Source organism: Thermobia domestica, chromosome 2 (genome assembly GCF_964235325.1).
Source record: "Thermobia domestica chromosome 2, izTheDome1.hap1.1, whole genome shotgun sequence".
NCBI lineage: Eukaryota > Metazoa > Arthropoda > Insecta > Zygentoma > Lepismatidae > Thermobia > Thermobia domestica.
In genome coordinates, this window is record NC_137455.1 from 274,859,536 (window position 1) to 274,876,854 (window position 17,319).

Genomic DNA, 17,319 nt, shown 5'->3' on the forward strand with positions numbered 1-17,319 from the left:
ATGCGACAACTAGAATAAGTTCACTTCTCGAAGAATCAATGAAAAACAATAAAAAGAATTTTGCTCAATTTAAAGAGAATTTAGATAGGTTAGAACGAAAGCTAGATAAAAATAATGAAAAAATTGAGAAATACATAAAGGAAAGGAAAGTTGATTTTAAAGAGAGCTGTGTTGAGTTTAAAGAGAATTGTGCTCGCTTGAAAGAGAATCTCGTTGAGTCAAAGAGTGGATTAGGTCAAAAGATAGACGCTTTACGGGACGTGTTTCGTAAAAATAGTCAGCAAACTAAAAATGCTGAAAACAAAACACCGGAATGTGAACCCCAGTTACAGTCAGATGTTCCTACTGGATACGAAACACAGAAATCTGATATCCAACCAAAGACAGGTAGTCTAAACCAACCTCGTAACAAATCTGGCAACGATTTTATCTATTTAAAATCTAGTGACGCCGCTTGTACTAGAAGTAGTGAAATCCACGAACATATGATTGTAGACGACAGAGGTCGTAAGCGCACAAGAATAACTACCACAAACCACAGAGAGAAAAGGCACAAACGAGATTACAGTTATAGCAATAGGCAAAGATACGCAAACCGGAGCGTAAACAATACAAAATTTAAAGGGAATCAAAACCAAGACCGCACTCGAAAAGGTAGTAACAGAAAGAGAAGGAGTTGTAAATCACGGCCACGTAGCCTGAGTTATCACAAACGACATAGGAAACGCAACTTGAGTGAGAACATTAAGAGTATTTTTGTACGTAGTAGTAATCATTGTAGGAATAGACGAACAAACCGTAATTATCAAAGCAGAAACAGTAATCATAGAAAAAGAAAAAAAAGTAACCAAGAATTTGTGTGTTGATACAAATTTTTCTCCTAGGAGAGCGACGCATTTCTAAGCGATAAACATGTATTCATTTTCTTCCTTTTTGCTTTTAGTTTTTGATCAGAATACCTGGATACGAAAAGAAAAACTACGCATTTCTTTTAATACTCCTTTTTGCTTCCAGCTTTTAACTGTTCGGCAAAGAGCAGATAACACGTTTTTTTTCTTTATTTTGATAAGATAATCGCTACATTTTCGATTACTTGTTAATGTCGACGAATAACGGACGGTATACAGCTATTCATTCTTTTCTTTTTCTGACTTTGCTCTGTGTAGCGCTTCGTACCTCAGTCAGCTGTGCATTTGTGTTGCAAACCTTACCATTGACTTACTATTAGTTTAATGTCATTAATTTTTTCTTGTTTTCATTTCAGATGTTTGAATTTAGGTTTTTTAGTAAATAATTAACGTATCACATACGTAGGGAGATTGCATTTATCCAAAAGTAATTTTGAACTAGTGGCGCAGTTCCGTATTCCTAGCTAGTGGGAAGATGTTTTGGCCTTATATTTTTATTAAATGTTTTAAATTTTAAATCCCTTTTTAGGATCCCTTCCCACTTTCGAAATTCTTAAATGTGCTATTACGTGTTATTTACAATTAATGTTCGATTTTCTTTTTAGAATTTTTCCAAAAAAAATATCCAGGTGCGCAGGTCAGAAAATTTTTAGTTCTTACTTATATATATAGTTATACGTTTATAATTAAAATTTAGTATGTAACCATATACGTAGGGGAATTGCATTTTAAAAGCAATTTGAAAATTTGGCGCGATTTCCGTACCTCCAGCTAGTGGGAAGATATTTTGGCGTTATAATATATATATTTTATTGTGTTTTAAAATTTTAAAAAATTCTTTTAGGATCCCTTCCCACTTTCGAAATTCTTAAATATGCTATTACATGTTATTTACAATTAATGTTTGATTTTCTTTTTTTTAAAAAAAAAAGAATAATGTATCCAAATGCGCAGAATCAGAAAAGTTTTAGTTGTTACTTATATATATAGTTGTATGTTTATAAATAAAATTTAGTATGTAATCACATACGTAGAGGGACCGTACTTATCCAAAAACGGTTTGATATCTTGGCGAGATATCCGTACCTCAGCTACTGGGAAGATATTTTAGCGTTATAACATATTTCTATTATTTTTCATTAAAAAAATCTTTTTAGAATCCCTTCCCACTTTCCAAATCCTTAAACATGTTATCATACGTATGACTCACAATTAGTTTGATTTCCCTTTAAGAAAAGTAGAATGTATAGATAAGAAAATTTTTAGTTGTTAATTATATGTACTGTACACGTGTATAGTTGTCATTGAAACTTAGTATGTAATCTCATGCGTAGAATATGGAATTTTACACTTATAATCAATGTTAAATTTCTTTTCAGTGTTAATCTTAGATTTTCGTTTTCATTTTGAAGTGTTTACTGTAATTTTATTGAACCTCATTTACGTCATTTACCCGATTTTGACTTATTTGAATTTCCAGGATGTGACATGATATATTTTGTTCGAAGAGAAAAGTTCAGAACGGAAAGTAGGCTAAGCCTTAAACAAGTGATAACAGACATTTCCTTGTTGGTAATAGAATGTGCAGGAATGTCGTGTGAATAGTATAATTCTCCGAACGAAAGCAGTAATCTTTTTATTGTAAAAGGAACTATATGAACAGATATTCTGATGGTGAACGGTCGTTTTTCCCCTCATATTAATATATATGCGGAAATATGTTTATCTTCTATATTTTCTTGTAATTTCTAATTAACATTTTTTTCGTCTTCTCTAAACCACTGAACGACCGTAGGGAAACATCTTCGGGTAGGATATTTTATGGGAATAAAGATAAATATTTTTTTTCAGGGAGGCAATATTTCCTGGAATTACAGATCTGTTGCAAAAATGGATGTGGCTAATCCATTGGATATTCCGTAGCTAACTGTATTTTCGCCATCAATCGCAAAATATAGTTTTCATTTCCCTTCTTCCTTTATGGTATCCGTAACTAAGTATGCGTATTCTTAGGTTAAATATTTTGAGTATATTTTATTGTCTAGTAATATTCTAGTGAATATTTTAATGTTTATGAATCGTACCTATATTGTGTACTTGTATGCTAATGAGTTGTAATGTTTATTTTTCATGTTAATTTTGAAAAAAATGTATTTTAGTTCCAGTATGTCCTAAAAACTATTCGAATTCGATATAGATCCCGAATAATAAACTTATTTTCTTTCCAACAGCGTAAAGCCATAACGATTTTTGAAAATTATTTTGTTAATTATTTCGTATGCTCGATGACTGAATTTTAATATGTTAATAAGACCATTTTGAATATTTGTAGCGAAGATGCCTAAGGAAGCTTGTTACATATGTTTTGTAGGGAATTTAATTTTGATGTTTTCAGACCGACCAAAAAGTTGTAATGTCGTTGACTATACTCTTGTTTGTATCCCATGTTTTTCTTTTCACCGGTCTCATGTATTTTGTCTTATAGAAACATATCTTTACGATGCTAGGAGAGCATTTGTATTTCGTGTATTTACACATCTTTTTCAAGATGGATGATGTACGTTATGTTCCAGGGAACATACGTGTATTTTACTAAATATCAGTGTTGATATTTCAGTTATGTATAGAAACATTTTGTAAGTGCCTATGGTCGCAGGCCTTTCCACGTTTCTAGTTTTTTGCCTCGCAGGTGTCGATGGCATATTGTGTGTGTAAGTACGTGTAATATTACACATTTTTCCCACCTATGCTTTTGGTCAATTCATGGTGTAATGACCATTTATTTTCAAGAATGTTTGGACTAGTGAGTCAACTTCCTTGATTCAAACCTTTGAAAAACTTGGATCAACACTGTATAGTTTTCAACGCTTTATTAATAAGTTCTTTTGCAGATAATACCCATCTATTCTGGTATCCGTACAATGTTTACGTTTTTGAAAGTGAACAACGACCATTATTCTAGGCCTAAGCTAATAATAACTTTGTTTCAGAATGAAACCATTTGTTGCATTGAGCATTATTGAATTAAAGTCTCGATTTTCACGACGAGCAGATGGCATTTGATCTTATGGCGTGCCAAATTTCCTTCATACATTTCAACGAAATCACGATCTTTTTCTTTGATATGCAAAATCATGCTTATTCCTTGAAATCACTATGAACGTTTTTTTGACACTTAAGTTTATTTTTTATATATATATTTTTGAAAAACGATTTTTCGTTCTTTTCTGCCAAACAACACGAGGCACAGTTAAAAAAAAGGGGGACATACAGGTTAAAATCTTATTTTGTTTATATATTGTCAGTTTATCATGTGTTTACATTTCCATTCATTTTACTTTTTCAATGATTTTCATATTTTCCAAATATATTATAGTAATATCGAAACTTTAACAATAATTTTAATATTTTAGTACCTTTAACATGTTCTGCTATTTGCTTATTCATTCACATTTTGATATTTTAAATACAGATATCAGTATATTTACTAATTTTTATTGAGATATTTGATAATTCTTTAAATCGATGTTTTCTTGAATAGTTATTGAGTGTGCATATTTACTTCATATTATATCAAATAAAGTGATCGAAACGGAACACTTAAACATTTTATGAAAAGAATTTATTAGTGTTTAAAAAAAACATTCAAATAGCCCTATAACGTATTTACTTCATATTATATCAAATAAAGTGATCGAAACGAAACACTTAAACATTTTACAAAAAGTATTTGTGTGTTAAAATATATATATATATATATTTCTGTTTAAAAAAAAGGTAAAAATTTTAATAGCCCTCTAAACGCTTTCTGCGAACTTAAAAAAAAGTTATCATACAGGTGTTGTAACCGTACTTCGTTTCTCACACCAGTGTTAAAAAAAATAAAAAAATCTCCCCTTCTCCCCTTATCAACTCCTCGTTGAAGAACCATGGAGGAATGGAGGATACTCAGACAGGAAGACAGTATGGTTTCAACATGTAAAAAAACGAAAAATAAGGAAACTCAACTGCACCAATTGTTCAAAAGGATCTTATTACTTTATGAAACATTTGGATTGGACATTGCTCATGCAGGAACCTCATCATGTTGTAGTGAGTGAACAAAATATTTAACTATTTTAATAGCCCTTTTTCAGGTAAAAAACCATTCATCGTTTATACACGTAAGTCTCACACCATATGACAGTGTTGCCAACTAACTTATTTTAAATTTTCAGGTGAAAAACTTAATTTTATTCATATTTCATCATACGGCCAAGGGTTCTCAACCTGTCCACGTATGCACTTGACAGGTCGTTCCACTTTCGGACACCATATATAACCGCTACCAGGTTATAAAAGGATTTTTTGTGGACACTCTGTATATTTCAACAAGACAGTGATCATTATTTTCAATTTATACTTTATTCTGCAACGCACATAAGTTCTTTCTTTGGTGGGAATTGCTTCTTTCCCACACAATTGGACAAAGAAGTCTTTCATCGTTTTTTCATATATATATTTAAAACATTGCTTTTGCTAAGAACATTTCAGTTAGTGACTAACCATTTCAGTGTTTCTCCCTGACTTATTATATGCACAGTATATATTCTGCAGTTATTTGGAACTGAATCAAGTGCTTTCTTCAATGGCCTATGAAAACATTACAATAGATTAGAGAAATACGGGTTGACCAGATGTCCCAGTAGCCAAAGTGGCACCAGCCTCACAATTTTCGTAGTTCGTTATCTGTACTTTCTCACACCAGTGTTATCGCCGTGTCTAGTGTATTATAGGCAGTTGACTAAAATTAACATAAATTGTTTTCTATATTCTGTTTGTATGCGCATACAGGTGAGTAACTGAGTGATTTTCGAAATGAACTGCTAACACTTTTCCGTTGATCATTGCAACCCGTAGCTTGAGCTTGGGTGCTCAGGGAGTTCGACTCCGGTGTTGTACGCAACCACCACGCCCGTTGCGTTGGTTAAGTTTTGTGAAGAGGCCCAAGCTATTTAGCCGGTGAAGGACGATTTCTTACGGCTAGCCCCAACTAGTAAAATCCCAGGTCCGCAGACCTTGTGCATTTAAAAAGTTATATACGCGCCCTCCAATATCAGTATTCCACTGTGGAGATCTTCTTTGCGTTACTTTACTGAAGATTCACCTTTACGCTGCAGGACTGTTCAGCGTAACAACTGAATTCATCGTGGGACGATCCAAACAACTTTTCCCCAGTGCTACCCCCCTAAATGTGTCAAGGGTGTGAGAAAAAAATTTGTAGTGATATCTCAATCGTAATCATATATATATATATAAAGGGCTATATTACCCGAAAAGGGCAAAACATAATTTCAGCAACTAAAATTAATACATATCCTCAGTGTTCAGTGTTGTATTCATTTCTCTTCGTTATTTTTTTTTCAAAATAGTGCTCTAATAAATAAGTATAGTGTCATTTAACCCAATGTGTTTTCGTTGTTTGTATGAGTAATATTTGTGTACGTTGTGGTCTAAATGACCGTCTGATCGTCCGTGAGGTGTTCAAAACAAAACACCCAAACCTCTCGGCGCCTAATGCTCATATTATTAAAACCAACAAGCTTTTTAAAAAACAGTTTGTAATCTTTCTTGGAGAGGTCTTCATCATCCTATCCAGGTAAGTTAAAGTATAAAAAAAATACCTATTGTTAGTACCACGAGCCAAGGACAGCAAATAGATTATCCACACGCTTACAAATAAATGGCCGCCCAAACAGCAATTTAAACTCCAGCCGGTTACAAATAAATAAAGCCCAAACATAAACCACGAACTCCAGCCAATTATAAATAAATGGCGCCCGAACAGGGACACGAACTCAGGTCGGTTACAAATAAATGACGCCCGAACTACCGACCCGAATCGAGACCGTTGGTGCTCGAATATACATATAAGATTAATATTTTAAGATACCATTTCTCTTTCAGCTTAGTACCAGGAATCCGAAAAAAAACTTCTCTTTTAGGTAATTTTAATCATAACTTGTGACATTATATTTTATTCTAATTGTATGTTTTTTAAGTTTTATTCTTGTTTAAGATGGCACACCAAAAACTTAATGCGATAACTAAAATGAGTTCACTTCTCAAAAAATCGATAAAAAACAATAAAAAGAATTTTGCTCAATTTAAAGAAAATTTAGATAGGTTAGAACGAAAGCTAAATAAAAATAATGAAAAAATTGAGAAATACATAAAGGAAAGTAAAGTTAATTTTAAAGAGAGCTGTGTTAAGTTTAAAGAGAATTGTGCTCGCTTAAAAAAGAATCTCGTTGAGTCAAAGAGTGGATTAGGTCAAAAAATAGACGCTTTACGGGACGTGTTTCGTGAAAATAGTCAGCAAACTAAAAATGCTGAAAAAAAACACCAAAATGTGCACCCCAGTTACAGTCAGATGTTCCTACTGGATACAAAACACAGAAATCTGATATCCAACCAAAGACAGGTAGTCTAAACCAACCTCGTAACAAATCTGGCAACGATTTTATCTATTTAAAATCTAGTGACGCCGCTTGTAGTAGAAGTAGTGAAATCCACGAACATATGATTGTAGACGACAAAGGTCGTAAGCGCACAAGAATAACTACCACAAACCACAGAGAGAAAAGGCGCAAACGAGATTACAGTTATAACAATAGGCAAAGATACGCAAACCGGAGCGTAAACAATACAAAATTTAAAGAAAATCAGAACCAAGACCGCACTCGAAAAGGTAGTAACAGAAAGAGAAGGAGTTGTAAATCACGGCCACGTAGCCTGAGTTATCACAAACAACATAGGAAACGCAACTTAAATGAGAACATTAAGAGTATTTTTGTACGTAGTAGTAATCATTGTAGGAATAGACGAACAAACCGTAATTATCAAAGCAAAAACAATAATCATAAAAAAAAGAAAAAAAGTAACCAAAAATTTGTGTATTAATACAAATTTTTCTCCTAGGAGAGCGACGCATTTCTAAGCGATAAACATGTATTCATTTTCTTCCTTTTTGCTTTTAGTTTTTAATCAGAATACCTGGATACGAAAAAAAGAACTACGCATTTCTTTTAATACTCCTTTTTGCTTCCAGCTTTTAACTGTTCGGCAAAGAGCAGATAACACGTTTTTCTTTCTTTATTTTGATAAGATAATCTCTACATTTTCGATCACTTGTTAATGTCGACGAATAACGGACGGTATACAGCTAATTCATTCTTTTCTTTTTCTGTCTTTGCTCTGTGTAGCGCTTCGTACCTCAGTCAGCTGTGCATTTGTGTTGCAAACCTTACCATTGACTTACTATTAGTTTAATGTCATTAATTTTTTCTTGTTTTCATTTCAGATGTTTGAATTTAAATTTTTTAGTAAATAATTAACGTATCACATACGTAGGGAAATTGCATTTATCCAAAAGCAATTTTAAACTAGTGGCGCAGTTCCGTATTCCTAGCTAGTGGGAAGATGTTTTGGCCTTATATTTTTATTAAATGTTTTAAATTTTAAATCCCTTTTTAGGATCCCTTCCCACTTTCAAAATTCTTAAATGTGCTATTACGTGTTATTTACAATTAATGTTCAATTTTCTTTTTAAAATTTTTCCCAAAAAAATATCCAGGTGCGCAGGTCAAAAAATCTTTAGTTCTTACTTATATATATAGTTATACGTTTATAATTAAAATTTAGTATGTAACCATATACGTAGGGGAATTGCATTTTAAAAGCAATTTGAAATCTTGGCGCGATTTCCGTACCCCCAGCTAGTGGGAAGATATTTTGGCGTTATAATATATATATTTTATTGTGTTTTAAAATTTTAAAAAATTCTTTTAGGATCCCTTCCCACTTTCAAAATTCTTAAATATGCTATTACATGTTATTTACAATTAATGTTTGATATTCTTTTTTTTTTAAAAAAAAAGAATAATGTATCCAAATGGGCAATCAGAAAAGTTTTAGTTGTTACTTATATATATAGTTGTATGTTTATAAATAAAATTTAGTATGTAATCACATACGTAGAGGGACCGTACTTATCCAAAAACGGTTTGATATCTTGGCGAAATATCCGTAACTCAGCTAGTGGAAAAATATTTAGCGTTATAACATATTTCTATTATTTTTCATTAAAAAAAATCTTTTTAAAATCCCTTCCCACTTTCCAAATCCTTAAACATGTTATCATACGTATAACTCACAATTAGTTTGATTTCCCTTTAAGAAAAGTAGAATGTATAGATTAGAAAATTTTTAGTTGTTAATTATATATACTGTACACGTGTATAGTTGTCATTAAAACTTAGTATGTAATCTCATGCGTAAAATATGAAATTTTACACTTATAATCAATGTTAAATTTCTTTTCAGTGTTAATCTTAAATTTTCGTTTTCATTTTGAAGTGTTTACTGTAATTTTATTGAACCTCATTTACGTCATTTACCCAATTTTGACTTATTTAAATTTCCAGGATATGACATGATATATTTTGTTCAAAGAAAAAAGTTCAAAACGGAAAGTAGGCTAAGCCTTAAACAAGTGATAACAGACATTTCCTTGTTGGTAATAAAATGTGCAGAAATGTCGTGTAAATAGTATAATTCTCCGAACAAAAGCAGTAATCTTTTTATTATAAAAGGAACTATATAAACAGATATTCTAATGGTGAACGGTCGTTTTTCCCCTCATATTAATATATATGCGGAAATATGTTTAACTTCTATATTTTCTTGTAATTTCTACTTAACATTTTTTTTCGTCTTCTCTAAACCACTGAACGACCGTAGGGAAACTTCTTCGGGTAGGATATTTTATGGGGATAAAGATAAATATTTTTTTTCAGGGAGGCAATATTTCCTGAAATTGCAGATCTGTTGCAAAATTGGATGTGGCTAATCCATTGGATATTCCATAGCTAACTGTATTTTCGCCATCAATCGCAAAATATAGTTTTCATTTCCCTTCTTCCTTTATGGTATCCGTAACTAAGTATGCGTATTCTTAGGTTAAATATTTTGAGTATATTTTATTGTCTAGTAATATTCTAGTGGATATTTTAATGTTTATGAATCGTACCTATATTGTGTACTTGTATGCTAATGAGTTGTAATGTTTATTTTTCATGTTAATTTTGAAAAAATTGTATTTTAGTTCCAGTATATCCTAAAAACTATTCAAATTCAATATAGATCCCGAATAATAAACTTATTTTCTTTCCAACAGCGTAAAGCCATAACAATTTCTAAAAATTATTTTGTTAATTATTTCGTATGCTCGATGACTGAATTTTAATATGTTAATAAAACCATTTTAAATATTTGTAGCGAAAATGCCTAAGGAAGCTTGTTACATCTGTTTTGTAGGGAATTTAATTTAAATGTTTTCAAACCGACCAGAAAGTTGTAATGTCGTTGACTATACTCTTGTTTGTATCCCATGTTTTTCTTTTCACCGGTCTCATGTATTTTGTCTTATAGAGACATATCTTTACGATGCTAAAAAAGCATTTGTATTTCGTGTGTTTACACATCTTTTTCCAAGTGGATGATGTATGTTATGTTCCAGGGAACATACGTGTATTTTACTAAAGATTAGTGTTGATATTTCAGTTATGTATAAAAACATTTTGTAAGTGCCTATGGTCGCAGGCCTTTCCACGTTTCTAGTTTTTTGCCTCGCAGGTGTCAATGGCATATTGTGTGTGTAAGTACGTGTAGTATTACACATTTTTCCCACCTATGCTTTTAGTCAATTCATGGTGTAATGACCATTTATTTTCAGGAATATTTAGACTAGTGAGTCAACTTCCTTAATTCAAACCTTTGAAAAACTTGGATCAACACTGTATAGTTTTCAACGCTTTATTAATAAGTTCTTTTGCAGATAATACCCATCTATTCTGGTAACCCTACAATGTTTACGTTTTTAAAAGTGAACAACAACCATTATTCTAGGCCTAAGCTAATAATAACTTTGTTTCAGAATGAAACCATTTGTTGCACTGAGCATTATTGAATTAAAGCCTCGATTTTCACGACGAGCAGATGGCATTTAATCTTATGGCGTGCCAAATTTCCTTCATACATGTCAACGAAATCACAATCTTTTTCTTTGATATGCAAAATCATGCTTATTCCTTGGAATCACTATAAACGTCATTTTTAACACTTAAGTTTATTTTTTATATATATATTTTTAAAAAACAATTTTTCGTTCTTTTCTGCCAAACAACACGAGGCACAGTTAAAAAAAAGGGGGACATACAGGTTAAAATCTTATTTTGTTTATATATTGTCAGTTTATCATGTGTTTACATTTCCATTCATTTTACTTTTTCAATAATTTTCATATTTTCCAAATATATTATAGTAATATCAAAACTTTAACAATAATTTTAATATTTTAATACCTTTAACATGTTTTGCTATTTGCTTATTCATTCACATTTTGATATTTTAAATACAAATATCAGTATATATCCTAATTTTTATTGAGATATTTGATAATTCTTTAAATCAATGTTTTCTTGAATAGTTATTGAGTGTGCATATTTACTTCATATTATATCAAATAAAGTGATCGAAACGGAACACTTAAACATTTTATGAAAAAAATTTATTAGTGTTTAAAAAAAACATTCAAATAGCCCTATAACGTATTTACTTCATATTATATCAAATAAAGTGATCGAAACGGAACACTTAAACATATATTACTGTTTTAAAAAAAAGGTAAAAAGATAAAAATTTTAATAGCCCTATAAACGCTTTCTGCAAACTTAAAAAAAAGTTATCATACAGGTGTTGTAACCGTACTTCATTTCTCACACCAGTGTTAAAAAAAATAAAAAAAATCTCCCCTTCTCCCCTTATCAACTCCTCGTTGAAGAACCATGGAGGAATAAATGATACTCAAACAGAAAAACAGTATGGTTTCAACATGTAAAAAAACGGAAGATAAAAAAACTCAACTGCACCAATTGTTCAAAAAAATCTTATTACTTTATAAAACATTTAAATTGGACATTGCTCATGCAGGAACCTCATCATGTTGTAGTAAGTAAACAAAATATTTAACTATTTTAATAGCCCTTTTTCAGGTAAAAAACCATTCATCGTTTATACACGTAAGTCTCACACTATATGACAGTGTTGCCAACTAACTTATTTTAAATTTTCAAGTAAAAAACCTAATTTTATTCATATTTCATCATATGGCCAAGGGTTCTCAACCTGTCCACGTATGCACTTGACAGGTCGTTCCACTTTCGAACACCATATATAACCGCTACCAGGTTATAAAAGGATTTTTTGTGAACACTCTGTATATTTCGACAAAACAGTGATCATTATTTTCAATTTATACTTTATTCTGCAACGCACATAAGTTCTTTCTTTGGTGGGAATTGCTTCTTTCCCACACAATTGGACAAAGAAGTCTTTCATCGTTTTTTCATATATATATTTAAAACATTGCTTTTGCTAAGAACATTTCAGTTAGTGACTAACCATTTCAGTGTTTCTCCCTAACTTATTATATGCACAGTATATATTCTGCAATTATTTGGAACTAAATTAAGTGCTTTCTTCAATCGTTTATGAAAACATTACAATAGATTAAAAAAATACGGGTTGACCAGATGTCCCAGTAGCCAAAGTGGCACCAGTCTCACAATTTTCATAGTTCGTTATCTGTACTTTCTCACACCAGTGTTATCGCCGTGTCTAGTGTATTATAGGCAGTTGACTAAAATTAACATAAATTGTTTTCTATATTCTGTTTGTATGCGCATAATATTATTTATAGGTAAGTAACTGAGTAATTTTCAAAATAAACTGCCAACACTTTTCCGTTAATCATTGCAACCCGTAGCTTGAGCTTGGGTGCTCAGGGAGTTCAACTCCAGTGTTGTACGCAGCCACCACGCACTTTGCGTTGGTTAAGTTTTGTGAAGGGGCACAAGCTATTTAGCCGGTAAAAAACAATTTCTTACGCCTAGCCCCAACTAGTAAAATCCCAGGTCCGCAGACCTTGTGCAATTAAAAAGTTATATACGCGCCCTCCAATATCTGTATTCCATTGTGGAGATCTTCTTTTGCGTGTTTGCTGAAAATTCACCTTTACGCTGCAGAACTGTTCGGCGTAACAACTAGATTCATCGTAAAACAATCCCGACAACGTTTCCCCAGTGTAAATTCTCCAAGTGTGTTAATGGTGTGAGCAAAGTATTTATAGTAATATCTGAATTATAATCATATATATATAAAGGGCTATATTACCCAAAAAGGGCAAAGCGTAATTTCAGCGACTAAAATTAATATATATCCTCAATATTCAGTGTTGTATCCATTCCTCTTCGCTATTTCTTTTTCAAAATAGTGTTCTAATAAATAAGTATAGTGTCATTTAATTCAGTGTGTTTTCGTTGCTTATATAAATAATGTTTGTGTACGTTATGGTCTAAATGACCGTCTAATCGTCCATAAAATTTTCAAAACAAAACACCCAAACCTGTCGGCGCCTAATGCTCATCTCATTATTAAAACCAACAAGCTTTTTAAAAAATAGTTTGTAACCTTTCTTGGAAAGGTCTTCATCCTCCTGTCCAGGTAAGTTAAAATATCAAAAAGATACCTATTGGTAGTACCACAAGCCAAAAACAGCAACTTAAACTCCTATCGGTTACAAATAAATGGCGCCCGAACAGGGAACTCCTGTCGGTTACATACATATGGAAAAAGTGAAATGTAGACTACCTATAGAATACAGTAGACAACACTCATACACGTAAAATTGTAGCCATAGTACATCACTGATTTGATTACTTGCCTGGAAACGATTTGTCCAATCAGTCTATTAAGGTTGGTGTACGTCGGGCGGTCAATGCCAAGGTTTCTCCTGCAGATTTCATAAATTGCCTGATTGTCAACTATAAAAGCCACCTCACAGTGTTCCAACGTTGGATGAGTGTATAAAATGGCGTTATATGGCTCCACAACTGCAGTTGAAACCTTACAGGAAGAAAAAGAAATTTCTTTAGGCTTTATGCTAATGTATTTAAGTCTTCGATCCCTATATTCTACAGTTCCACTTTCATGCGCAAGGTAGTAAGTAAAAGTATATTAGGGTTATAAAAACGATGAAATGAAAATGCAGATAGAAAGAAATCAGTTACATTTAAATTCAACCTACAATGTTTGTTCTGAACAAGCGCAAGTGGATGGTTCAGTTGCCAGCCAATCACCGTAGCGTAAGAAGTGAAGAATAGTATGATTCCGTGAAATAGTATGATTCACATTTATGTGCACCTAGTGTCACTAGTTTTTCGATATTATTGTGATTTCGAGTTGTTGGATTTTTCAAGATAACAGAAACTTTATTATATTAGGAATAATGTGTCATTTTCGTCGACATATTATTAAATTTTAGCCTGATAGGTAGACTTTGCTTGGGCAGGTATTTAACAACAGGTATACCTGAACGCTCCCTTTCAGTCAGGGATGCGAATAACTGATTTTGATAAAAAGTTTCAAGTAAAATTTGTACATTCAATTTTATTGTTATATTCAAGTGTAGTCTGTTATTCTAAGCAAATACATGATTTTAACAGCATTTTAAAGCGAAATTGGCACATTCGATTTTGATGTTATGTTCCTCAAGGTAATACAGAAATCATCGCTACACTGTTGGTAACTATGACTATATTGGTGTATAATATAGTTAAGACTTTAAAAAATGCTAATAATTGGAGCAAGGTGACTACGTTCATTTATGCCTCATATCTTAAACATAGAATATTTCAGTATTTTGATAAGTCATGTTGTATCCAAAATTATATAAAGTACAACAGACAATTTAAACCACAATCATATTGAATTCATTTTGTTTGAAATATTCAGAACAATTACTACAAGCCTAAAATTTATAATCCTAAACAATGTCAAGAAAACATAACTACCATACAGAAAAATAACATCATTCTCGACTATCTAGAAGTCGAAATAGAATTTACATCTCAGCTATATATAAATACTTTAAGATAAAGCAAAGAAATGGTTGCATATGAATATAGGCAACGTTACATATCACTAGTGATGAGTTGTTGCATTTATCTCAGGAAGTCATTGCTAGAGGTATGAGAGATTTTCGGATTATTTTATAGCAGTGATTCCCAACCTTAAGGACATGTCTCCCTGAGGGAGCATGAAGAACGAGTAAAGGGAGCAAACTAGTGACAGAAATAAACTACATTAATAATTACAAATATTATGAATTTTGTAACAAATAGACGTTAAATCAAATCAGGGGCGGATCGAGGATGGACTTCTGAGGGGGCGGTGGGTTGCAATACTGCTACTTAGAGCAACTTTTAAGAGCCCCAAACTCTGGGATGGGTTTTATTTATATATAAAATAAAAAAAGTTTCCTCTTCTGGGGGAGGGGCGATCGCCCCTGAATCAAATAAAGTACAAACATAAAGTAACTACTGAGTAAGAGCTGCGGTTCCAACTTTAATAATAATAAAATAATATGTGTGTCTGTAATCAGATTTTCACATTGCAAAAATAACCTGAAGCGATCACATTTTGTACACAGATAGAACTTCACCAGATCAATGCGTGTACGAAGCCTTTTCTTTTTAATTTTAAGTCCAGGAGGGAAATTGCGGGCGTGAAAATGTATGAGCACACAAACTTTTTTTGTTCCACATTAACACGTCACTAACTTGTTCCTTCCTATGCCTCTGCAAACAAGACTATTAGATGAGTGGCGATGCACATTTCCCTGCATGTTCAGAACTGATGTGGTCTTGTAGTGCTCATGGTTTTATTCGGATTGCAAAGCCCTATCTAAGCGATTTTTAGAGCTTTCAGATCAGCCCACGTATTTTAAGACTAATATGATACTATTTATTGTCTTAATAGAGTTTACACAGAATTCCCCAATTTTTGCTATTTAAAAAATTAAGGAAAGATCGTCTTGTTTTTAAGTCCATTTTCTGTGAATGAATTCAGTATTTTTCAAAGCACTTTAAATACACACCCAATTATAATAAAATATTGAATTTACAGTTGGTTTTTAGTTTTGAATGAGCTGAATAGAAGCAGGAACTTACTCATTTAAGAATATTGTTATTCAAGAATATTTCATTAAGAACGATTTCTTCTGAAAGAAAACAATGAATTAGTTTCTAGCTTACACTACTGATAAAAATGTTACTTTCTCCTGGAAAAATTTATTTAGGTAACACCCGAATTATGCTTGTTTTTATGGATTAAGTTGCCATTAAAATATTCACTTTTTAAAATGTATATTGTTTAATGAAATATGTATATAATGTAAGCTAGATAGCAACAATTTAAACTAACGTAGGCTACATTAGTATTTCTTAGCTTTTGTTTTATTGTAATATTCATAATCTAGTGTAAGTGTGTTATAACGAGTCATTTCGGAACCTTCTCTCACGAACTTTAACAATGAAATCACTATTATTGAAGATTATTATGCATACGCCTTTGGTATCGAATTGACATGATATACACTTACGACTGGTAACTGACTAACTCTATGACCTATCGGTTCGACTATTCGTCTCAGAATATTGTTCTGAAATACTTTCAGTTTACATTCTTCCCTCAGAGTAAGTGACCATATTTCGAAACCCATACAGACACTTACCACTGTTACGTAAAATAAATAAAGGTCAGCCCCATTTCGGATAGGACATTAAGACCCGACAACTTTGTATGGAGGTAAAGGTGCTCCTGTAGTTGTGTTGTCAGCACCACACTCTGCTCTTTACTTCCTCAGATGTTGTTATATTTTAATACCTACGTCTATCTGTTTATATATGGACCGCGGAGGCTCAGTGATAAAGTATTTTATTTCTCTCTGCTTAGAGGGATCTGCGATTCGATCTCAGCTCGCGCCAAGTGAGCTATGTGGAGAACAAGCATCGTGCGCATGAGTCTTCTCGAAGTTTTCCCATTTGCTCTTACTTACATTATTCCACAATTTCGTTGATTATCAACGTTACTGAAAATTGTTTTAGAACTTTTTATTATTTTAATATTTCTTAATTATCAATTTTAATAGTCATTTAATTTTCCCAAGTACATAATTTTATCCATTAAATTTTACATCAAGTTTCACAATTCAAGACAAATGTTATTGCATAGTTGTGAAATTGACATTTTAAATTTCAATCACTTAATTTTCAAATTAACTTTAATTTTAACCATTATTTTATTCACATATTAATTTTTAATTTAATCAATTATTTTTTCATAGCTTCAATGTTTAATTTTAATCCTTTAAATTTTTAGTTAATTATCACAACAACAGATAAGGTTGTCTTCTGCTGGATGTACCCTGATAGAAATATTCATCATTCATTTTGTAATTTCTTTTAAATTT

At 31.9% G+C, this 17,319-nt stretch overlaps 1 protein-coding gene across 1 annotated transcript in view; it reads right to left on the reverse strand.

Annotated features, from left to right (window-relative positions):
- Positions 1-13,767, reverse strand: part of LOC145678503 (tubulin alpha chain-like) — a 74,723-nt gene extending 60,956 nt beyond the window's left edge. The window contains exon 1 of the mRNA XM_081748723.1: positions 13,732-13,767. The gene's annotated coding sequence lies outside the window, so the exon portion shown is untranslated. The remainder of the gene's footprint in view (positions 1-13,731) is intronic.
- Positions 13,768-17,319: the final 3,552 nt, after the last annotated feature.